Source organism: Vidua chalybeata, chromosome 8 (assembly GCF_026979565.1).
Source record: "Vidua chalybeata isolate OUT-0048 chromosome 8, bVidCha1 merged haplotype, whole genome shotgun sequence".
Lineage (NCBI taxonomy): Eukaryota > Metazoa > Chordata > Aves > Passeriformes > Viduidae > Vidua > Vidua chalybeata.
In genome coordinates this window covers 9,987,244-10,013,022 of record NC_071537.1, presented here as the reverse complement: position 1 = coordinate 10,013,022, position 25,779 = coordinate 9,987,244, and the positions used below count along the sequence as shown (strand labels likewise).

At 40.8% G+C, this 25,779-nt stretch overlaps 1 protein-coding gene and 1 long non-coding RNA gene across 11 annotated transcripts in view; both read left to right on the top strand.

Moving 5' to 3' along the window:
• The window catches only part of RBM20 (RNA binding motif protein 20), a 124,080-nt gene that overhangs the window by 15,121 nt on the left and 83,180 nt on the right, over positions 1 to 25,779 (top strand). The gene's annotated exons all lie outside the window — the stretch shown is intronic.
• Positions 1,036 to 9,893, top strand: LOC128791334 (uncharacterized). The gene is made up of 5 exons (XR_008432029.1): positions 1,036 to 1,130; positions 7,434 to 7,614; positions 8,895 to 8,938; positions 9,381 to 9,495; positions 9,623 to 9,893. It is a non-coding gene; the product is annotated as an uncharacterized LOC128791334 (long non-coding RNA).

Genomic DNA, 25,779 nt, shown 5'->3' with positions numbered 1-25,779 from the left:
AATCCCTGTATGGGCCATTCACTTAAGAGTTGGACTTTTAATAATTTGCCCTCTAATAATATCCTAGGAAAGGACAGACAGTTTAGCTGGAGATATTAAAAAAGCTCATCTGGAAGCAAACATTTCAGCCAAATAACTGCTTCTGATCATTGTTCAAATTCCATTTTGTTTATGCTTAACCCAAACCAACTTTTATGTCAATATTTTGAGAATTGAAGGAATTCATTTTATGCTTACACGTTTACTCCAAAAAAAAAAAAAAAAAAAAAAAAGAGAAAGAAAAATAATCACTGATCTTGTGAAACCTGCACCAAAGTCAGACTTAGGGAGAGGTAACTTGCATTTTAATTGAATTCCTGCTGCTTTGCCTGTTATATATTTATATTAGCTAAAGTAACTTCCATACAAAAGAAAGAGACCAGTCCCAGAAACTCAGAAGACTGGAAATTAAGGTAACTTTGGAGAGATGGGAACATGCAGTTCAACCTCATCCTCTGAAAAGGCAGAGGAATTTGAACTTTCCTGACATTTCTCTTTACTAAGGATTTTTTTTCAATTACTTAGAATTTTATTGAACTGGAACTACTCAGGTTTATATATCTTTCCCTTTGGATTGTGTCTTACCTTCCTTCTGCCTGTCCATATCAATGGGATTTTTTTTTTTTAATCACGGGGGTTCTGAGATGTTTTCTTGCCTCTTTCAAGCATGTGACCTCACTTGCAATGTCTGTGCCTCTGCTTACAGTTTTAGTGTCTCTTGAAACTGAGAGGGTAAGGACACAACTTGCTTGTGAGAAAAGTTAAGAGAAATTATGTAATTCTTTCAGGAGTATTACCTTTCTCCTAGGCTATTCAGCATGAGTTGATTGATAAAGTTTGCCTGAGGCTACATATTTTTTGATAATTGATCAACTTACTGGAAAAAAAAAACTAAGTGACATGTCAAGTTCTCTATGAAAAAACAAGTGGAAAGGGAAAAAAAGGAAGAGGAAAGATGTGATTTTAAAAGCTTCTTTTTCTTTTTTATAGCTTTTTGTCCCGAAAGTGCCCTGTTTAAGAAAAAAAAAATAAATTGAGTAGCCTATATATTGTAACTCCAACCAAATGTATTTCTCTGTGAACTGTGAAAGGTAAGGGAGCTTTCAGTGCCTAAGATGGATTATGTGTTCTTTGGTTCAAGGAGACCACTGCCACCACTGTTTCCAGAAATGAGCATTTCCAGAAATCAGAATTAATTTCATATGAGATTTTAGGTAGACTTTAGGCTTTAGCCTTTTCCTGGCTGAAGGCTGTTTTTGTTTTTTCTTGTATCCCGAGCATGAAGTAATCAAATGGCTTTGCTTTGGTCTGTTTGCAGACTGCATGTAGTCCTTGCATTCCAGATTGTATGTGCGCAAGGTTTGGAAGATTAGTAATGATGTGCTATCACAGCCAAGGGCAGTCCAAGTAAAAGCTTTGTGGACTGTGACTGATGGGTGAGGCTTTGCCACTTCTTTCACCCTGGGATTGCTAGCCACAGTCTCATCATACATCTTTTTTTAACAGTGGAGGGAAAAGGGCCTGCGTTTATGAGTGGATTAAAGCATCTGAGTTTTCAGACAGGATTCTTTAAGTGCAAACTATCCTGATATGATCGTATTTATTTTATATTTTGTATGTAGAGACATGTCTTCTTCAAGACTTTTACTTGAACTGCCTATTAGCCAGCCAAAATATTTAATAACTTGGATTTAAACAAGCATCAGTTAAACTAAGATTTCCTGAGGCTCTGGTTCAGGGTTTCCTGGATAGAGCTGAATTTAAGGGACACTCCATGTGTGAAACATTATTTTCTGTTTAGGGCCTGTGTTTGCAATGGCTTCTGTGTCTGGGAGAATGATGCATTCATTCCTTAGAGACACTGTATGACTTCCCTTTCACTAGGAACAAATACAAACATTCAAAATGTTTGTGTGATCTCTGCTTCTGTCTCTCTCCCTAAGAAAACATCCTTTTCTTCTTCTTTACTTTGACTGTATCACTTTCAAGACCCTCTTTAGATGCATGGTCATGCCTTTTATTAATATAAATTGTTTGCCATCTTCAAGCCACCTGAACCATGGACCTGTAGGGACTATGAAGACTTGCTGGACCTGCAGACTACATAAGTTATATTAACTTTTGCACTTCTTGCTTTCCAATGGATTTTTCATTGCCATTCCAGAGTTTGCTTGCTTCAATAATCATGCCTAATGGGACACCCAGGCGTCCTGCCCCAAAGTTGGATCATGTTTGACTCATTCCTGACAGATGGTTTGTGCAACCTATTTTCAAGCTGCTATGTCAGGTGTTTCAAAAATTGGTATATTCTCTCATTTGTGACTAGCAGATTTAATCTGAACTTCTCTTGCTGTGACTCAAGTCCGCTTTCCTCTCTTTTCTTCACCTTGGGGATCAAAACCAATGTATTCCATTTTCTTTAAATGTTATTTTCTGCTTTCAGTCTTTTCATTTCTAGACTGAGCAATGCCCTTTCCATCATCCTTTTTTTGGTGACTCTTCTTTTGTAGGCTTTTGGTTAGTCCTATCCTTTCTGAATTTTTCAATCCATTTCCTAGTGAAAGTACCACTGCCAGAGTGATGTAGTGTTCTTACTGAGGCCTTATCACCACCAAAAAAAAAAAAAAAGAGAATTACATCAGACAAAACTCCTATTTATATAACTTAGTTTGATGGATGCCTTCCTTGCATGATGTTGTTGACTCATGTTCAGCTGTGATCCTCTGTAATACCCGCAAGTCTTGTTCAGAACAACTGTTTTCTGTCTAGTCATTCCCCATCCTGTACTTTCCCAGACAATATTTTCCTTTCCTAAGTACAGGACTTAACACCTGTCCTTCCTCAGCTGAATCCTGTGTTCTTCACAGTTTCTCTGATCTTTCCAAATTGTTCTGAAGACTTGTTCTCAGATCCAATTTGCCTATAGCACTTTACCCCACATGCACATTTCAGACGTGTGATCTGTTCCGTTACCCAGACTGTTGAATAACAGTATAGGAAAGGGAATTAACCCCTCCAGATTTCCAAATTATACGCCTTTCTAGTTTGACAGCAGACTACTCATACCAGCTGTGACTGAAGGTTTCCAAGAAGCTATGCATTCATCTTCTTGTAGCCTCATCTACAGTATGCTACTAGTTCTCTTTTAAGATTATTTTCTGTGATGGTGGAGCTTTTGCTGTGTTACCTGTGAGCACGAGTTATTGCTCTTTAATTCATGTTTCTTTTTACCCAAATATTTATCTTTGCTTTTTGTTTTCTATGCCCTTCCTCACAAGTTGCTGATAAAGAAAGAGGTAAATTCACTACTAAAATGGGAAGTAATAAAGGAGAAGCCCTCCAGAGCTCAAGTCAAAACATATATTATTCTTAGTATTTCCCTATCCTAGATGGCACATTTCAATAAACTAATTTGACATCACAGTAATAAGTTATGTGTTTTCCTCCATGGTTATAATAACATTTTGGGTTTTTTTCCCTTGATAATTTTCTTTCAATACTGTTGTTTCATTTTTCAGTCCCTATGATAATCATTTACAAAATTTGTTACAATCCTATGTATTGCATATTCTTCAGCTTCCTAATAGGGAAACTACTTTAAAAGTCCTTGTAGATTTTCTAACGGGAAGAAGCAAGTGAAAGGTTAGCAACTGTGGTAGTTCAGTGAAACAAAAAAGAACTGTAGGTTCTAAACTGAAAGGCTAATTTTAGAAGATGACCTCAACAGGTGAGCAGATCATTTCAGGTGACTTCAGAGTCCTTTGCTTCTCTGCATTAAATGTCAATGTGCATTTCTCTGTTGACTGTTACCCCGAATATATAGATTGCAGGAGCTGAGTTAGATTCCAGATCAACAAGATCATGTTTTCCACTGGAAGTATTCCAGATGATGATAAACATCATCAAATAACTTCAGGCTCACCATGAATGTTGATGAAAGCATATCTCAGACTTCAGCGACACATAGTCTCACCTACCTTATCTAAATGCCATGAGAGTTGTTTGAAATCACTGTAGTATCTATGCAGTAAATGCTACATGGATTTGGCACACTTTTGCAAGCCTTCTTTCAACTGTAGATCTGGCCTCACTGCTCTAGACTGCCTATGGTTACATGACAGCAGGTCAGAATGTCAGTGGATTCCCCACTCTTGTTCACTCAGGGCCCACGGTTCCCTCAAGAAGGTTGTCTCAATGTAATGGCTCAGCGCCACTGTCTGGCATGCAGAACATTCCTGGTTTGTCTCCGGAGATCCGCACTGCAAGTGCTGACATGTAACACCACAGCTGTGCAATTTGTCAGCGGACAAGGGGAAGGAGCCGTGCCTCGCTCCGTCAGGAGGCAGTGCAGCTCTGGCAGTGCAGCTCTGGCCTTGGCTCTGCGCGAGCTCCGCAGCCTCCCAGAGCCAGGACACCTCGGCAGCTCGTGCCAGCAGGCGGGGCTCGCACAAGTGGCCTGTCAAAAACTCAGTCCTGCAGAACATCTTTCACAAGTGAGAGGTCCCAGGAACGGGTCTGTTTGCCATAGAACAGACCACCATACCCTCACTATAACCAAACGTCATTTATAGGGGCGTAAATTGTGCAGTCTTTGGTGCTGTTCTACTTAAGCAGATTTCCATAAATCACTTATCTTCGTATAAAATATTAAAAGACTCTACTTTGTAATCTAATTTATACCCAGTTTGTCTTTGTGTGTCAGTAGTATTTATCATTATCAAATGGTACTCAGCAGTTATGCAAAAATCAGTGTTTTACCATGGGTAAAGAAACCATTAAGTTTAGACTTCACCTTCAGCTTCTACCCTTTGAACTTGCATACACATAAAGAAGAATTAGTATTTAAAGGCTTGAAAAATTAAGCTTTTTAAGGTCTGGATATTACTTCTAATATAGTATCTTTAAAATTAAAAATTACTGAAGTAAAATCTGTACAAAATATATTAATTATGAGTAGTTTTATTAATAGTGAAAATGTGATAGTTATTAATTACCACTTTGGCAACGAGAGGAAAAACTCCCCATGCATACATTAGAAAGGAGTGGGGTAAACAAATAAATAAACAATTATTGTTAATTCTCTTGTGCTTATGGGGCCATGAAGGATGAGAACCAGAAGTGAGGATGACTGGAAGCAGACCAGTTACACCATTATATGAATGGAAGTATGTAATAGTGAAGGCACAGAAAGATAAGTCAGGTTATTAACATGCATATTTCAGTTATCAGAAAAGATGAGAGTAACATCAAGGATTTTTTTTAAAAGCCCTTTTTTTTTCCTCAGAGTAGTTTAACATTCATTTTTTACTGTTTCCATTATATTTTCTTTAATTACATTCTGCTGTTCTTTAATACAGCTAAAATGGTAAACATTTGCCATTTCTGCAGCTGGAAAAGAGCATGATACAAGACATTAATGACATAAGCCAGTCTTTTGGGATCAAAGAGTGTGTATGCTTCCTAGGTATGATCAGTTGCACATTCCAATATTTTCTAAATTTATAATATGTGAATTGAGGATTATGTTGTCACTGGCTCAAGGTGCTGAGGGAATACACAGCTTCTCACAGTACCTGCAAAAAGACATCATTAGTTTATTCCACATTGTTCCGCATCAGGCTTAAAATTCTGCGATGTTTGCCTTTCACTAGCTGGCTGCCCCAGCATATTTGAAAGTCTCAGCTATCCATAACTGAGTGTCTGATAGCTTATCTCCAAAGGTTATTCTTTAGCATCTTGATCTGCTTGACTCTTGAAAGCACATGATCTGCACACTGCACCAGTCAGTCCAGCTCCTGAGTTTTGTTTTTCACCTTTCAGAAGTCTGGAACCAGGGCTGTATCTCTTGGTGAATCATTTGTAAGCATCATTATCTGGTTATTCATGGGTTGATTATTTTGCTCCTAACCTAATGTGCTTAGTCAAATTCTTCAGGTGATTCTGTTCTCCTATAAAAACATCTGCTCTATAACCATCTAATTCTAAAGGACTAGATCTCCCCTGTATTTTCCTTTCAAACTATTAGGAAACTTTGTTCTTTCAAAAATATTGAAAGAAAATTTTGTTTGTTTGCTTATAAAGCAACTTGCAGGCTAGAGCTAAATTTTACCTGGTCCTTTATAAATGTAGCCTGAGTATTTCTGAACACCACCTTTTCAATGACATGCAGTCATGAGCAGCAGAGCCCACACAGGTGCAGGAAAATATAAAGCCAGAGTAACTGCAAAAGAACCTACCGGTTGTGGCCACCTGTTGCCATTCACATCCAGTGAAAAGAAAATCACTGAAAAGAAAAAAGTCAAAAGTGGTGCTGACTGAACTATTTTTCAGGAGAAGCTAATAGAAGTAAATAGAGACTTACCCAGAAGGCGAATTTCACATACCTAGGCACTGGAAATTTCTGCTTCAGTCTTCAGCTTCTCTATCCAAACAATGATCGGAGAGAATAAGAAAACATGTACAGCAAGCTCCAGAAACAGGGTTCAGGGTAACCTGGGAAAACCTGATACATTGATAACCATAAACTGACTGAAGTGTTTTTTCATTTTTTTTTAACCTGAATTTTCCTTCATTAGTTTTGGAAGTTGAGTGAGAGAGTGCTTTTCTACCTCTCTCCATAGTGTGTTAAGGAGTACGATGCAGCCATTCTTCCTAGATGAAGTCTTTTATTCCTGCAACTGGATACTTGTGTTACTTCAGTCCTATTTCAGAGATGACATCTCATTCTACATGAAATCATGTTTGTATTTTAATGACTATTGCTGTTGCAGAAATGTCACAACACTCTCTAGATCACACTTTATAAATATGAATTGAAGTACCTGTGCAGAGTAGTAACAGTAAAAAACAGAGTTTATTCTCCATTGAGTCTGGGTCCCTTACCCGCTTTGGGAATAAACCATGTCAGACATGCAGTGGTACCTAAATTGGTGCTGCTCATTGCTGTTTAAGTGAGCTGGACATTTACCCCCGGGCACAACATGCACAGCTGGGCCAACCCTGGCCCTGACGTACTCACATTATCTAGGTTTTCCATATTTCTTTTTTTTTTCCAGCTGCTTATTTTCCCTGATAATGAAGAGTTGATTATATATTAATTTTCAGAAGATTAAAATTAAGGCAATTAATTCTCCAAGGATTAAATTTCAGGTCACAGAATAACAGATTTAGGCATGAACCAAGAAAGGCCTTAGGCAGAGTAATAGGCAGATTGACATCTTTTATTCTTAGATGTGTTTCCTTGCTACTGTGTAACTCTACAGTTAAATAAGCTCTTAAAGCAATGAAATCATTGCTGGTTTTGTTATTTGATGCTGAACTATTTGGGGACACAGTGTCTGTGTGTGCCTGACTCCATCACTGTCCTACTTTATGATCCCTTTCTTTTTCTCCAGGTTCTGCCTGTGCCTTTCTTGATCTGCTCCTAAAAATGGAATATTCTGTGTGTGAGTTCATTTACACCAGAGAGCTGCTTCTGATTTACCCTCATGCAAGTTAGAACAGCAGTTAGATCAGGATTTCAGTTTTAGCATGCAGACTGCTACAACTGGAAACTCCAAAAAGGCATTGTAAGAGGTGGGAATTATATAATTGTACTGGGAGATGCAGTAAGCATATTAATCTCAGCTGAAATTATTAGCCAGGAGTGTTTTTTGCATAAGGTCTCATTAATACCCATGGCACAGATACTTTAAAAAAATCAACAGTTTTAATCTAAAATCATAGATATTTAATACATACAAAGTCAGCAACAGGAAAGTCAGTGTTTTGCCAATATTTTTAACAAAATCTCCACTAGCTGACAGACACAGAATATGTCTCTAGCCAAATTCTACAGCTCTGATTTTTTCCATGAGCATAACTATGTTTCATGTAAGAGAACAGGAACTTGTAGAGCTGTTAGCTCTTGTTCAGTTCTACTGCCAAACCCAAACCCTAAAAGTGTGTTTTTTGGACTAGCCACTGTTGTTTCTCTCTTATGGCAGTGCTCCAGAAATACTGTAAGGGTTGGCCAGAAAACTGCTTATATTGATTTCTTGAATAAGAGAGTCCATGAACATGGTCAGTCTGTGCCTGCTCACACCCACCCACTTATTTCCCTGTAGGACAACCTCTGAGTGAGCCTTTGCTACTGCATTATGGTAAGGCAGGGACCAGCTGATGGTGAGAGTCAGTGCTTTTGTCACACCAGATCATGCCAAGCCAAACACTGGGATATGACAGAAAAAGAGAAAAAAAAAAACCAAAAAACCAACAACAACAACAAAAACCACCTTGACAAGAAGCAGACACAGGGATGAGAACTGTTAAAATAAATGGAGAAAATCTTTGCAGAGTTTTAGGACCCCATGCTGAGACTGAGTGCTGAGTTGTACAGTGGATGTATTAAGTGCAGAAATAGTAGTGCCTAGTAAAACACACTTGATCCATTATTACAAGTGATGTAATACGTCTGTGCGAAGTAACACGTTCTTGTGACTATCCACCTCCTAATCCAGGGCCATGCATTAGTGTCATAGCTGTGCTCCTGTTGCCCTCTGAGCCATGAGTCACCATCTTTCACTTCCTCAAATAATTACAGGCAGCAGTTGGCTGTTGCTTGGTCTCAAGGGCTTTCACTGTTACTCAGGAAATTCACACAAAGCCACTGTGGATTATCAGTGGACACCTGGATTTTCTTTAAACCTTGGGCAGAGATGGTCCCACATGTTAAACTTTTTTTTCCCATGAGTTGCCTCACCTGTCTGTGAGACCTTACTTTTCCTTTGTATCTTGTAGCTACACAGTGCTGACCACCCCTTGGCCCTCACTGAACCAGAAAACACATAATTTGCAAATTTTTTTTTTCCTTGTAGGAAAGGATGTGAAGCTCCATTTTTTGTATTTCTCAGAACATAGTGTAAGTCAATGTGTCTAAACAAGTACTGATGGCTATTCATTTTTAGAAGGTGCATTTAGTGTTACATTACCATTAAGCAACTGTGCAACTGAAATCTGGCCCAATTCTCTCCTGCACCTGGTTGGTGCTCTCCATCTGCAAAGTGTAAAGTACGTGATTAATGCAACTAACTTAAAATTTTCCAGTCACCGGAGGTGGCATTTTGCTCCCATTTAGAAGGCTACATATTTGTAAATGACTGTGCCAGGTGCAGGAGAGGAGAACCTGACCCCTTCAAAATTTGTCTTCCCCCTGAATTAGGATTAATTTTTCAAAGAAGCCAGGATGTTTCTGCTTTCTTCGGGGTGTGTTTGTGCGTGTGTGTGTGTGCTGGGGGGAGGGTGCGTGGCAAGCAGAGGTAGTGCAGGAGCAAGTACTGAAATGGTCCCTCTCTAACAAACAGAACGTTACAAAGGGAGCGAGAGCTGGAAGAAACATTCTCAGTGCTACTTGTTTAATGCAAGAGTGCAATTTCTGCTCCATCGGTCATCTGAAATTTCCTACCAAAACGTGTGCAGGTAAAACGTTTTTTGTCACACTGTATCATCAGGCAGCAATTCCTTAGTGCTGTGTTATTACAGCAGCAGGTAAAGCCTTCCTGAGTAGGTCATGATCGCCCTTAACGTACGTATTATTTGGAAGCAGGAAGCCCAGGATCGACGTCCTTTATTAAAAGCTCAGACGTGGTTGGGCCCAGCTGTAGAGATGATTTGTTACTCGAGAAGGTTTATTAACTGGCTGGGGAACACTCCTCTCCCGTTTTATATCAGCCGACAGAGCCTACGTCTGATAAAGGACTGATAACATTTCTTCAGAGGCGCTACCAGCGAGCGATTAGAACAGTACACACGCTTTTCCCCTTGCCCTTGGCGTTTGATGACAGTAAATTATTGCCGAAGTGTGAAGGCATTGCTCACTCTTTGCTGTACAGCCTGTACTTTGCCAAGCGCGGTCCCCGGGACCATCCCGGGCAGGGCCAGGTGCGCCCGAGCCACCCTGCCCCGAACAGGTGTGCCCGAGCTACCCTGCCCCGGCTAGGACACAGGGCAGAGCCGCCGGGCTGTCGCGGGGCGTGGGTCCCTCCCGTCGGGCAGGTGCGGGCAGAGGAGGGAGGGAACGGGCCCGGCGCCCAGGTGGGGCCGGGCCGGGCCAGGCCAGGCCGGGGGCTCCGCCCGCCCCTCCCTCCGGCTCGGCCAGCGCCTCTGGGGCTCCGTGCAGCACCGGCCGCCCCCGCCGGTGGCCGCAGCCCTCCAGCAGGGCGGGCTCAGTCGCAGGGGGTTGCTTGTCCCGCCGTCGCCAGCCCGGCGGGGGGGCGCGGGGGGAGCGCGGTTGTCTCCAGGGCCGGTCCTCTGCCCCCTCCCTCCCTTCTCTCTGCCACCCTCCCTCCCGCCGCCGCGGCCGAGGGCTGCGCGGCCACCCGCGCCTCCCGCCGCAGGGGCCGCCCCGTATGGTCTCCGCCGCTGCCATGAGCCAGGCCCCGGCTCCCCGCGGCGCTGACCCGCCGGAGAGCGATGCCCGCAGCGGGGCCCCCAGCCGAGGGATGCCGCCGCCGCCGCCCAGCCTGCCCCAGCTCCTCCACAAGTAAGAGCCGCCCCGCGTTCCGCCGCGCCGGGAGGGCGGGCGGGCAGGCGCGGGTCGTTCTCCCTCCCCGGTGGCGGTGCCCCCCTTCCCTCCCCCCGCGCCCAGACTGACAGCCGGGCGGGCGGACGGTCGGCCGGGCACCGGCCCTGGCCGTGGCCGAGCGGTGCCCCGCGGGGCTGAGTCTCGCTTCGCCGTGCGGGTGGCGGCGGGCCCGTCCCCGCTGTTAGGGACACGGACTCCCCTAACGACTGGCAGTGGCCTCGCTGCCCTCAGAAGTTTTCTGCCCGAAAATCCGCTCGTGTCGGTTTCCAGAGGGTTCGCCCCGGCGTCTTCCGCGCCCGGGAGCTGGGCCGGGGAAGTTCCCGTCGCTTGCCCCGAGGCGGTGTGTGCCGCCTGCCCGGCCGCCGTTCCGCTGCTGCGGTCCCCCCCGGCAGGCCTGGAGCGAGGGGCTTGTGGGGTGCCAGAAGCGATCGCATCTCTGAACAACTAACACGGGAAAAGTAACCTGTGCGGGTGTGGAAGTCTTATTAATGAGTGCAGTGATGCGAGTGGCATTTTGCTGTTTCGTTTTCCACTCAGAAAGAGGGGAAAAAACACTTCTGCTACACACATGCAGTAGTGCCAGTGATACTTATCTGGCTAAATGAGAAGCTTGAAGACAAATCGAATGCTCTGTAGTTAATAGGTGAAGCATGAGTAAGGCCTAAGCTGATGATCTGTGTTGATTCAAGGTGGTTAAGTGCTCTGTATCTGATTTTCCCCAAGTCATAACGTAGTAGAAGAGGTAAGGGCTTTTAATCTGCTAACAAATATCCGGCTATGGAGCTATTAGAATTGCGTTCTATTACTTTAAGATTTACTGCTTGAGTTGACGAGCAGGACCCTGGGTGCTGCGCAGTGGTGAAGGTTGAGAACCGCTTTCGATATCATGTCCCATACCGCCAAGTGGACTGAGTCCGTGTGCGGCCCTCAAGCAAAGCGCGAGTATGACAGAGCACTGAGGAGCTGCCACGGCCTTGACGCTGGGCTTGAGCTGCTCTCCTCCAACAACTCCTTCAGCAAAGGCGCTGGCTTAGGCATCTCCATTATCACTTTCTTAACAAAACCCAGCAATGTAACTAGTGGAGGAAATGCTTTCAATTCCCTCACATTTGCAAAATACACACATGTACAGAAATACTTAAGTGCAATGTATGTTTTGGTATTACCGCAAATTTAAAGTATGAACGTTATTTTGAGTTGGGAATCACATCAGCTTTTATAAATATGTAAATAACTGGACTTTCAAACTTTCTGCAGAATGTGGTCCATAAATTTGATGTTTCATTTTCTTTTAGTCTGTTTGCTTTTAAATCATGGTTTGTAATTTAGTCGTGAAAACTTTCAAGGTTCTCGTTACCTACGTTTTTATTTCTGATAGGAAATACAGACTTGGAGATTTGCACTGAAACACTAATTATCTCTTCCTAAGTCCATTGGGCTGTTGCTATGATACATGAGAATTATCGTGTAACCACAGAGTAATTTACACTTACTCAAAATCAGTCTTAAATTTTAAACTACAGTCTCTAAAGATGACCCTTATTTTCTCACAATTACCATGTGGCTGTGTATTGCAAGTCAGGTAGATCAGTTGAGAATACTTCACAATTGTATTTCTGATGTGGTGTATGTAACTTATGAGGGCATCACGTTCTTGCAGTCATGCTTCCTAGCAGATTATTGGTAGGAGAACTTGAAATGGTTTCCTTTTGACCCTCCCTTTAATGGAAAGATTTGAGAGAGATGCTGTGTTCTAAGTGTTCTTTGTCATGTTAATGTGACGTAGGGTGGCAAACACCAAACATCTCCATCTAAGGTCCTGCAACTTGATCTTACAGTTTTGTAACAGTGTGGCGTAATTTGGTGTGCGCCTGTTTACCTGACAATTAATAAATGCACTGAATTGGAAATGCAGGCAAATTGTACTTTGTTTTTCTGATAATAACTTGGTATTTTATAATCTAAACCGAATATACAGTGAATATTTGAAAGGGAGATGTTACGGAATATCCAGAATTACTCTTCCAAATTTATTTCTGACACGCTAGAACAGGTATTACGACTGGTAAAATACAATGGAAAGGAAAGCAGTGATTCTTTCTACAAAATGAAGTCATGGTTTCATTACAGGAAAGAAAACACTGATCTTTTCTGAGCATTTTGTTTTTCTTTACTTTTTTCAACAATTGCCATCTTTTTGCTTTCTGAGCTGCAGTAAACAAATGTGCAGTTGCAGAATGCTAATTCAGAGTCAAGTAGATCAGAATATTCTGTGGTGTTTAACAAAACACCTCCCTGTTTGAAGTCTTTCATTATAATATTGCATCAAATATACATTTTTCATTATTCCATTTAAACTTTGAAAGTTCTCTGGATTCCTTCTTTCTTCCCCTTCAGTAGTTTTGTTAGGAAGGTTTACAGATGTTAGGTGAAGAGCAATGTAATTTTAAGAAATGGCTTCCTACATGGGCAGCTGATAAAGCTTCATTGTGACTGCTGAGATTTGAACAGGGATTAAAATTTAGTCTGAAAGGTCTTAGCAGCTGCACTGGCTGAACTCATGCAACACAGGTAGCATGTACTATATCCTTTAAATGGCCCTCTGTTTTAACATTTATAATGTAATTTTAATATAAAATTATTACTGAACCTCTAGTTTGAAATTCTCTGCTGATATTATCCAACTACAATAACATATAAATTAAAATATGCTCTCTACATAGTTGTACTTTTTCCCCCTGAGTGACTACGTCAGTTGAGTTGATAGTAACAGTCCAATGATAAGATTTACAGAGTTAAAGCATTCTATCTATGCAGGTTGTTGTGATGTTTGATGGGAAAATGCTTCTTATATCCAAAACTAAAAGCCTTATTGCAGTCAAAGCCCTCAAGCTGTAGAGCTGAGAATGAGAAATTGCTGGGAAAGGGAAACCTGAATTCACATGCTTCAGAGGATGACTTACAAAAACATACCCTTCTGTATGAAATAAAGCAGAAGACTGAGAAGGAGGACAGTTGTAATGGTGTTGGCCAGTGTTCCTAACCAGTTTCTGCTGCAGTTGTATGGAAGGAGTGGAAATACAGGGTAGGGTCTGTAGTGTCAGCAAGTGAAACAAGTATTGGATATCTCTGCAAAGACCAATGTGTGTTTGGAATTGTTTGTTGGCTTGGGGTTTTCTCCCCCTCTCTCGGTAAGTCTGCTCTTATGAGAAAATTTATATGGTTTAAAAGTTTTATTTATAATTTGCAGTTGCATTGCAAAACGTAAGTTTTAGATGACAGGTCAGTGTGTGACGAATTTTAGTACCTGCTGTTAGATTGGCTGGAGTGGCTAAGCAGCATGAGAGAGTGGAGACTCCTATTAATAATTCCAGGTGTGCGATTCATTGCAGTCTGACAGAGCAACTAGCTGAAATACCTGAGAGAAAGGACTGAGTGGTGGCTGTGGGTTAACTATAGAGATGTTGCATAAAGAGTGCTTTCTATGAGAGTTCTTGCTGAAAACATTTGCCACGAGTAAACTCTGTGATTATAATAGGAGACCTCATTGTATTGAAATCCAACTCTTTGTATGCTTTTGGTTCTAATGGTTTGTCATGGGTCATATGTGTCCAGTGGAAATGGAGCAGTTTTTAACTCCCTGTGTTGATACAGGAATATATGTTTGGTTTACAAATTGAATAAAAGGCACCTTAAAACAATGGGGGGAAAGGCAAAATTAATGTTTTTTTTTTTCCCAAAGCATTGTGCCCTGGAGATTTTGAGCTCCTCTGGAAGGAAGATGGAATTTCTAACATCTGCGCCCAAGTTGTCATCAGTTTGTGCCAGTTCTGGGGGCAGAGAGGAGGAAGCAGGCGGGTGCTGAGTGTTTTGAGTCCTTTATTTCCCTATAGCAGCAAGGATAAAACTTGTTGGGAAAAATTATTTCCAGTTTATATATATTTTTTTTAAACTCTAACCCATTATGTTAAACATGTTTTTTTTTTTTTTTATTTGCATCATTGTCTGTTTGTTTTGTGTAGTGTGGGATTTTCTTTTCCCTTTTCCTTTCTTTTTTTTTTCCCTCCCCTACTCAAAGTCTCTCAGGAGAGATAAAATATGAAATGTACTCCCATTATATACATTAGTCATGGCAAATAGTTTGGCATATATGGCAAAAGCTAAGCTGTTACTTAACAAGGAGAAACACTGGTTTTACTGTTTCTCTTCTTACTGTTACTGATACAGGCTTTCCATACTTACTTGCCTTTTAAAGTACCTCTCCAAAATCTCCGTTTCTTCTCTACCTGATACGGCTCTGAAAACTCACAGAGTTTGTGTTGAAACAAACCTAACAGCCCTGAGTAGAGATGAAAACAAAACAGACGGGGCTGTAGTTGTCTTAGCTGAGCAGCTTTACCAAAACAAGGGACAGGAGCTGTAAAAGCAGCATGGTGTGGGACTGGCCGGGGAATGTGGGCAGCAAACCCACATTGTTAAGCTCCTCCTTGTGTTTCCCATTTATTGTCTCTGTATATTATGAAACAGGCAGTGGGGGAAAATGCAGTTTTTCTGGAATTGTCTAGCTTCTTGCTGTAAAATTACTGAGACTCTTCTTACACCTCACCTGAGATTAGAATCAGGACTTAAAATGCCAAATGTGTGTACCAAATGTGTGTGTGAATGGAGGGGACAGGGACAAACTGAGGATGCTTCACTTTTAAGTTTAGTTATTTTCCAAAATCAGCATCAGTGATTATAATTATCTTCAAGTCATGTAATTAAAATTTCTTTTTAAGTTTATTTTCTTTTTTTGATGGAAAACAATGACCCCTCCTTTATGTCAGCTGTGACCCAAAGGTTTAAGATTACTTAATCATATGGAGGTTCTCTGCTTTAAACAAAAATGACTGAAAGTGTGGAGTTTGGAACTTGGGTTTGTTCTCTTTGGTTGATTTTTTTTCTTTAATCACTGATTTAAAACCCAACAGCTTACTGGCAGAAAGGCAAAATAAAAAGATTGAAGAGAGAGCACAGAGGTACAAAAGCAGAAAGGGGTCAGAACAAAAGAATTTAGAAGGAATGTATTGCATGCAAACATTTCCAAGTAATCTGACTTTTATTATCAGTGATCAATCTATTCTTAGTTGCCCAGAAATGTCAAATTTTAGTGGAGAAAGACATAACAGCAGTGATGCCAACTTTAGTGAATATTTAAATAATGCGTAATTTATAAGAAGAAATATACTAAGTGACTTTTGGAATACAACACACGGCAATGGAGTCCTCTTTAGTAAAACTAGTTGCCTGGATGTTGCTTTTTATTGGAAGTTTAATATACTGTTCCCATCAATGGGAAAGATGGAAAATATGTTCCTTTAGTTTTCCTCTTAATTCACCACTTGTCCTTTCAGAGCTGTGTGCACCTAACAGTAAGAGTTGTGTGTGACCTGCTGAGCTACTGCTATTGCTGTGGTGCTAAAATCTTTGTGATCTCATTTGGAGGAAAGTAAAATGGAGATGGGAAAAACCTCAGTAACCAGTTCTGGTCCTTTCTGGGGGCTATCAAAATGGGAGGAACTAGATCTTCAAAGATACATTTTTACTTCATAGAGACTGTAGAAATTTAGTTAGGATGGAAAAATGGGTTATTTGCATGAAATAATAATGTCAATCACTTTAAAATACTTCTTAAAATATAATCTGCTTTCTCAGAAGAGTAAGTTGTCTTGATTTTTCTTTTATTTAAATTAATTCATTTCATATGATTTGCAGCTAGACACTTTATCAAACTGACTTTATTCCCCTGAATATCCTCCTCCCTTTTTTCCTCCTCTTCATCCTTTGTAACATTTTGTAGTTGATTTAAGGGTGTAATCGCTCTGTTAGCCTCTGCCCCTCTCTGTGTCCAGATGCTTTCCCTTTGTCACGCTAATGACCCATCACAGTGGAGCTGTCACTTGACACAGAGGGGGAAACTAGAAAACGTCTCCCTTTGGGCTTTAGAAGCGTTTAATATCTGTCTTGTTCTGACAGCTCAAGCCTAGCCCGTTTTACAAATGCCTCTTGCCTATTTAGAAGAAAAGCGGAATAAAAGCATCGGGTATTCTGTTGCAGGAAGGGGGCAAAGGCTTGTTTTCGTTAAGGATCAGTAGGTAGGAGTGCACAAGCAGTTACTTTGTATCAGGCTAACTGCATTTCTGGGTGTGTGTATGCAAACTTGTGAAATGGGAGTTTAACTGATGTTGATTATGCAGCTTGTGGTACAATTATCTCGTGCATCTAAGGAACTACAAGGAGGATGCATTTGTTGTTAGTTTTCTCCATGTCTCTGTGGGGAGATGAGCTGAACATCATGCAACGAGCAGGACCAGGGTGGAGTTGTTCTTTGTGGCTGTTGCATGAATGATGCATTTCAGATTTGTTCTTTGCCATTTCTGTTTTTTAAAGATGTGCAGCTGTTCCACCAGCGTCTACAGAGTGCTCCAAAGATGCTATGAGCACTGCCTGACTCTGGGGGCGACAGGAATCTGTAGCTCTGATGGTTGTGAGGAGCAGTCTATCTCCTGCACGGTTTTAACACTGTGTTATGTGAAATCTTAATGACAATCACTCATTGGAGAGTGATTCCACTTCTGAATTACTTCTTCCCAAGAAAAGGCAGGGACAGGATAAGGAGGTCTTTAACTTCTGTTCCCTTGAGTAATGTCTCCTGCTGGCCAAGATGAACAGAGAAAATGACATTTTGGGCAATTTCTGAGCAAGCTCCCTGACAGCTTTCTGATCACCTGGTTCCTTCTCTGACTTACCAGCTTTTGAGATAACAAAAGCATCTGGTGTTATCTAGTCTTAACTTTCTCAACTTGCTATGAAACTTGTGATTTTCTGTAGATTAGGATGCAGAGTTTTAGAATTCAAGCAATGTCAAATGTCTTGAATTTGGTAGTGTCAAAAGCTACAGTTTTGTGTGTCATGGCTTTGCTTTTTTCCTGGATGCGTGAGTTGATGGTGTCTGTGAGTTAGGGCCACTTTGGAAATGTGCAGGAGTTGCAGTGCATTTTTACTTATATTTTAATATTTGTCTTAGGAAACAGGCTTTAAATACTTCTTCAGCAAGTGGCTTGATGGCTGATATTGCCTTTACTGAGATAACAAATACTGTCTGTTTCTGCAGGAACAAATCTTATTTCTGTCTCTGCTGATTAACATGTTTATCCTCTAAGGGAAGATGCGCTAAGTAGTTTTATTAGGTTGATGGCACATGCAGTTCCTTACACTGACCAACTTTGACTGTCCTATTTTTGGCCTCATTTTTAAGAAAATATTGTAATAATGTCTTTCTCACCCTTCTCTCTGTTCTTGTTGGAAGTAGAGTGAGAGCAGATTAACTTCTGGTACAGAGAAGGTTGCTCCAGTCCCTGCAGAGCTGGGCACAGCTATTGGTATTTGCGTGGTTTACAGTTTGGATGCTATTCAGTGATTGTCAGAGGTTTCCTCTGCTCCTCCACATAAAATTCTGTCTGAGATTATTCATAATTCAGACTAAGGATGGCATTTGGAGAAAAGATCACTGTCATCCTCTGAAACCATAGAGAGAATATTAGTGAAATAGGATGAGATTTTTTTCAGCCCTAGGCTCCTCTTATCTTTCAGAGTCTTCCATTAACACGTCTTAACATTCACACCCTTGCTATCCATGTACTCTGCACCATCCATTTGTGTCCCTCTCATGGCACATTCTTTTAAGGTCACCTACAGTTTTCCACTGTCCTGCCAACTCACAACCAAACATTGGCCTCTTTTCTTTATTTACGGCTTCATTCAAGGTCACTGGTGTGTTCTGTAGCAACACCTTCTCATGGTGCAGACAGGGCTAACCCTTTGGTTGGCATCTTTTGTTGACTCTCTGAGAAGAACCAGGAGGTCTGCCTCAGGTTACTCTGCCATGCATTACACTTAGCAAAGTGTCATTGTTGCATCTAGAGGTGGACATGTTTGTAAGAACTACAGAAGAATAGTAACTGAGGTGGTTATGTAGGTACCTCTGTGTGTGGCATGGACAAACAGGTTCATAGTTGAAGTGTTGTAATAAAATAATCAAAGTTCTGTGGTACTTGAATCCAAGTCAACTCATTTTCTGCACTTGAACATACCTCCTCTTTCCCAGCTTCTGGTGAATAAAAAAGTGCTAATTAAATACTCCAAATTTGACAATAAAATTTAAATTAATCACATGTCATGTATCTTTGGTAGATCAGACTTCTACAAGGCTTAGGATCATTGCTGTTTGACCTAGGTTTTGTGCATTGCAGATTACTAAAAGATTGAATTTCCTTCCAAATAAAAAAAATTCCTTCCAATTAAAAAAAAGGAGTTAAATCGAAATTTGCAAGGGCTAGAAGTGACTTCGTCATTTTGTGTAGATGGTTAAAGTATATCTATGCAGAGTAAAGCAATATGTCTTTTTATTATAAATATATAACATCATTTATAGCATAACAATGTTATAAATTACATAAATAATGTTAGGTGGCCAAGCATTTGCTTGTCAGCAGTAAATAGGACTTGAATTCCTCTTTGGATATAGTGTATATGCTATGATCTTCTAAAGCCTTATTCATACACATGAGGATTATTTATGTGTATAAGGCTTTAAAGGATCAGATCCTATCATCTAAATTTGCAAGGCTTTATGACTCTTTAGTGTTTGTTTTTTGGGGTAATTGCTGACAGAAGAGACCTAATGTAGTAGAAGCCAAAGTAAATAACAGTTAACTTATGTTGCAGCATTAAAACTTCCCTTTTAAAACAGTATGGATCTGTGCAGGGAGGAGTACAGATCCATGCTCTTTTGTCATTCTTAATAGCATATTAGAGGTCTGACATGTTTTCAAACCAGTACTCTGGAGTGTTGAAGCCTCACCAGCTGCAGGGATTTGCAGAGTTGGATGTGGAGAGGGGTCTACAAAGAGCCCATCAGCTCCGCTGCACAGCACTGCCCTTACAGGGGACCATCACTGCTGTCTTCTCATTTGTGCTGAGCCTTTGGTAGAAATAAAGCATGGTCCTATCTCTCATCTAAGCTGGCTACTTGCTTTACTTACTGTGTAAGTTCTCAGGATTTTTTGTTTGTTATTTTTGCTGCCCTTTTAAAATGGAATAACATGAAAATAGCAGATACAATTTCAGAGAAGCTTTTATAAATTTTATATCCCCATCCATATGGCAAGAACATAAAATATCAGCAAATAATATTATTTTCTGGATCACTGGCAAATTTTATGGAGAGAATCTGCTCTTAAACTGCAAGACAGCAGTTTGTAGTCTTTTCTGTACAACATACTGTCTCTTACTGTGTATTTTGGCAGCACTTGTAATCTCCTTCTGCTCTGTAAAAATATAAGAACCTTTTATACAAAGATACAAACACTCAGAAGGGAGCCTCTGCACGCTTGTCTTATTGGTCTGTTTAGTGTGATAGATTTTTCTCGTACCCTTCTCTGAAGCATTAAAACCTACTGTTTTGCTTTGACATTTCTGTAATTTCAAACTGTATTATGTAGAAGTTGGTAGCAGTGTTCAAAGCCAAGGACTTGATTGGCAAGTTTTAGCTGTGAGTAAATTTTCACAGCTGATCCATAAATCCCCAACAGACCATTAGGAGCTTCGGAGCGGCTCTGGCAAACTCCTCTACAATAATTGTAGTTTTAAGTTTGTTATATTTAGTTTTCTCACCTCTTAGCTGGATGTCAGGGGGACCTCACTAGAAGTAAACCAGCTTTTTATTTACTTTTTTTCTCCAAGCTAGCAGTTTGCACAAATAGCACAGCGTGGGAGGAGGGCTTGCTGGTTGGCTCCTGGTGGACAAAACAGAGACTGACCAAGAGTGTGACTTGTGACAAATGGACCCCAGATCTGGGGTTAGACATTTTAGTAATTCGAGAAAACTTAAGTACATAATGTTTAGCCCTCCACCTCCAGCCTCTGTTCTTAAGAAATAACAAAACCATCAAGGGAGCAGGAAAAAATGCATCTTCAAACATGAACATGGCAGAGTTGTATATAACTGTGTGAGACAGAGAGGCAGCTCTTAATTTAAGTTCCCTGAGGTAATTGTACTTATTTATCTGTAGTGAAGCTGGCAAAGTGGCCAGCTTTTAGGAGTCAGCACTACTCTAAGAACAGAACTGCATGGGTGGCAGCGGCGGGGGCAGCAGGCGTTGATGGTGGGAGTATTTCTGGATCACTTGGGAAGCTGGCTTGGAGAACGCATCCCCCTCACATGCAGGAAAGCCAGTGCTGTAGGGACTGCATTGCATCTTCAGTAAGTCCTGGAGAATGCTTCTTCTATAGTGCTACCAGACAGCATAATAAAGCCAGAGAGGTTCCTATCGTTCCCCTGCATTTAGATCCTGCTGGGCGGGCTCTGAAGCCAACTCAGACTTGACTGCTTGTTTGAGCAAGCAATGAATATTTTCTATGTTTCCTTCTGAAATCGGAACTGCTTTCCAAAAATGTACTTGCTCCCTGATGGAGTCTGGTGTATTACCTTGCTGAAGAGGGCTGTATAGAAGGAAGATGTGTCTTCATGGTGAACTCTTTCAAAGGGTATTTTTCCTTTTTCAGAAGATAGAAAAATAAATGGAATGCCTCTGTCTTCTGCCACAGAAAACCAACCTTTCATACCTAGAATCCATGAAGGATTTGTTTACACAGGAGGGTGAAAGAGAATCATTATCTGAATGATTTAGGAAGGGAAATGAAGAAGAATTGGTCTTTGAATTTTCAATATTTTCTTTAAATTTAGAGCAAGAAAAGCAGAAATCTCATTTATATTAAAATCTCTTTAAAACAAAAATGCCTTCATGTTACAATTTTAATTTAGGAGGATCAGAAGCTTTGTTGATTAAGGTCTTGTTAGGATAACGATAGAGTAAGTAACTATAAATAGTGATGCAGTGAGTGATGATCTCTTCCTACAAACTTTCTGTTGAACTTAAGCAGGAGAAAGTAAAAATATCAGTCGACAATCTTCTTGCAAGGGAGCATCTCTAAAAGAGAGGGATCTGCAGTAAAACAAAAGGACTTAGTCATCTCTTCAGTCTTTAGTTTCAAGTGCTTTAACTTCATTTGGTGCAAGAAGTCAAGTGGAAGTTGTCATACCAATGGTGGGGATAGAGTGCTCTTGATGCCTGGGCCTGTTTTGGTATCTGACACTTAAACTAGAAATGCTAGGAGTGATAAGAGTAAATGAGCTCATTTCATGTGTACAAATGAAATGCAGAGCATGCTTATGGTGGGAGAAAAGACAGTGACCTTCATCTGAACAGCATAATGGAGAAAAGTTTTCAGAACTGTATGGAACTTCTAACATAAATTGGGATTGGGTTAGGTAGGACTCTGGGAAAAAATACATTGTGGTAATTAAAAATGCAAAACTGTGTTAAGATTAAAATCAAAATATATCAGTTATATGGGTGTAAACAAATGACACATCTTCCTAGGCTCACCTGCCTAAGTGTTGTGCTCTACTTTATTTCCTCAAGAGCTGAATGGATGGGAAGCAGGTCACTAAAGGGGATGGCATGGTCCTTCTGTGCTTTTGGGGACACAGTTCACTAAGGCAGTGCACTAAAGATTATAATGGCAGGGCATCCTCACCTAGGAAGTGCTGACCAGCAGGTTGTTAATGCAAATTTCAACTGACTTGCATTTCACTTTCCTGGCAAATAAAGCTTGCAAATGCTTATTCATAGAAGGAGCTGGAGTGAACCAATAACCAGTATTAATGCATGTGGAATTTTACAGGTGGACCCTCAGATGAATCAGTAAATAAATGCCAGGTGTAAGAGGGGGGATCTTTCTGATTGTCGCTCTAAAATACAAGCAAGGAATGTAACTGTGGAAGAGGATGGCAGACTTCATCAGGCTTGTTTTCACTGCAGGATTAACTCAGACTCCTGCCTAGGTTCTAACCATTGTCATTTATCAATAAAATTAGTCTTAGTTAAAAATGTGATTTTGTGACACCTGAGAATTTGGGGGAGAATCTGACCTTCACTTGCACAGCTGACAATTTGGGAAGAGTATTTCAGAAAAATAATCTACAAGCTGGTTAGCCTTCATTTCCACCATTCCCCGAAGGACAGAAAATTTTTCAATGTGATGCTATTGAACAAGAAGAATTTCAATCCTGCCCCGCTGTCAAAATTTGCCAGCCTGGAACAGTGTTGGATGGGCAGGGACCCAAAAGGGGGAGCTTTTGCTTGGATTAGGTTAATCAGAGAAGTGTCAGGAAGGTGAAACGTATGAGGGAGCCATACCCAGAGGAAGAATCTGCCTTTATGTGGGAAAACTTGGTGTACTTCTCCCAGCTTCCTTGGAAGAGCCTAGGCATTACGCCAACATTAAGTCAAACAACACTTCTTCCCTCCTGCACCCACCCACCTTTCTGGTTGGTGTTGACATTTTTTTCCCAAGTCTTAATTAAAAAAATGGGAATGAAGTTAAGGTGCAAACTCAATCATTTGCTTTTCCCTCCTCATGATAGAAAACTACAGCTTTGGTAATTGCAGTAGGCACTGATGGGAAAACAAAGTGTCTATTCCTGCGTGGATGTTATTTACCTGTGAAGTGGCCAGAGCAGTAGCAACGTTCTCGAAATTCTGTGTTTGTCTTGGAAAGTGAAGTGATTTGAAGATGCAAACCAGAACTTTTTCCTGGTTGAAAGGGTGCCTAGGCTTATGTACAGCCACAACAGGATATTAATAGAACATACTGCATTTCCTTCACATAAAAATACGAAGGGCACTTTGCTGAGAAAAAATCCTGCTGTCCCTTTCTGTCTTTGGGACCAGCTCATCACCCAGCTAAAATTAAAACATGAAGTCAGGCAGTTCTTGCTCTCTATTTTTAAACTGCTTCAGCATATGAATGTGAGTGTGAAATCTTTCTTTAGGCCTCTCTTAACTTAATTACCTACTTATTCAAAATATTCTCTTCTCAAATTGCTGAGCTATAATTATATTAATCTTTTCTGTAGACACACTTTTGCTACTTGATGTTTGTTTAATTAATTTTATGCTTAATTTGTAGTTCTGTTATTATTTACAGTGATGGAAATCTCATGGTAAGTGTTTAAAATTTATTTTGATATGTTAAAATTTAGCAAGTAGATAAGGTTTTTGTATATCTGTTCCATGTGTTCTTCTGGAAAATATAATGAGAAAGTGCACTTCAAAAAAAGTATTCAAATTAAATTAAAGGGAATGTCTTTCTATTCTTTCTTTTCTTCACATGTTTTGCTTTGTGTGAGCTTATTTTATTTTGGTTTCATGTCTTTTCCTCTGTTTATGTGAAAGGGGTGATGTGATCCCAGAACAGGAGGTGCAGTGGAACTGCTTATATACCGTAGATTTGTACCGTTTTTCTGCTGATTTAGATATCCTGAATTCTTCTTCCTGCATTTCAGTGAGTTTGAAAAAAAAATCCGTGCAACTTCCTTTCAAACTGAGCTGCCTTTTCTTGCCTAGAGAACTGCTTTTTTCCAGTGGCACAGTCTCAACCTGCAGAGGGTGTGCTTCCTCCTGCAAACCCTCTGCTCCCAGCTCAGCGCCTGTAACACCCCGTCCATGAACACGGTGTTCAGAACCCAGCGTTGCACCCAGAGGTACCAAGGAAAAGGGTGTCTCTGTTCCTTGTGGCATTTGTCCCTTGACTTTTTTGACTTTCAGCTGTTTGAAGCACAGGCTGTGTGACTTATTCCCGACTGACTCCTGTCGCTGGAAAGGACACTCCTGAGAGAACACAGCGCTTCTTTGCGTACTCATGTAGCTGCTCTTGATCCTAAGCAAAGTGCAAAATGGAAGAAATCTCAGTGTTTTCCTGCTTCATTTGCTTTTGTCAGTGGGGAGTAGCTGTGGCATCGGAGATTTTGGGAAGAGTTTTCCTAGCAGTTTCTCCTGTCTGGCTAAGCAGTGATCAGGCTCCACTGCATGGGGTCCTTTTTGTTCTGTCAGGTAAATGAAGCTGGGTGAGATGATCAGTTTCAAAAGGCATTACCTTCATCATCCACATACTCCTGCAGCGTGCATATGGGAGTCTATTTGCACTCCCACCCTTGACAGCTGAATGAGTAAATGGCCTGCTACAAACTGTCTTTAGGGTGGCTGGTACCTGGGCGTGGCAGTAAATGTGCCCGGGCAAACCCCACTTGCTGTTCTCACTGCTGGACTTTCAACATCTTCTACTTACCAGAAATTCCGGAGCTTTCATAGAATTGGGTATTGGATGACAGCACATTTCTGTCACTGGTGAGAAACATGTTGCTATTCACAGTGGTTAGTGTCAGTATAGTTGGATAGCCAGACAGTGATGTTAAGTAACACAAACCTGGAGTCACAGTCTTTTGGACATGTCTTCCCGTGCCAATCTTGGTTGGTGCCTGGAACAGTTTGCCCATTAATTTGTTCCAAGCTTCCACCCCCTCCCTGCCCTCTCCAGAAAACCCTTGGCAAACCATCTCTTCTGTAAATCCTCCTGCCTTGGCTGCCTGCTGTCTCTCTGTTCATGCTCTCCTGTACTGCTGCCCATTTTTTATTTCAGATTAAAAAATTGTCAGCACAAAGATTTATGTGAGCATATTACATCCTGTAAAGAAATACATAGACCGCTTATTCTTTGAGAAATGTAAAATTTAATTTTCAGACTTCAAAACAGATGTGATGTAGACAGATGTTAACATAGACACTTAAAAAGAAATAATGCTAGTTACATTAGTAGATTGTCTTTTCTCCAACTGAGACTGTAGTCCAATGTTAAAAATGCCAGACTAACAGTACCTGCAGAACTTCTGCTTCTGCCATCTTTGTCTGCATCTTCTGCTGCTGTTTAGCTTTCTAAACTGATTAGTTTTGTATGTTTATTTTTGTAAATGAATTAGTGAAACACATGCTTGACAAAAGCATCTCAGCAAAATCAGTGGGTTTTAATGGTGTTCACATATTTCTGTGCTTGAAATGAAGCCTGAAAAATTTGTCCTCTGGAATATTACATTATGTTTTGGCCACTGGAAATGAAGCACCTGACAGCATTAAGCTATCAGAAGGATTTCCAGTCATGGGCAAGCAGCCATCATGTATATGTTGATCCACAGTAGGAGATCTGGACAGCTTGTGATTTACTAGTGCTCATCTGTTCAA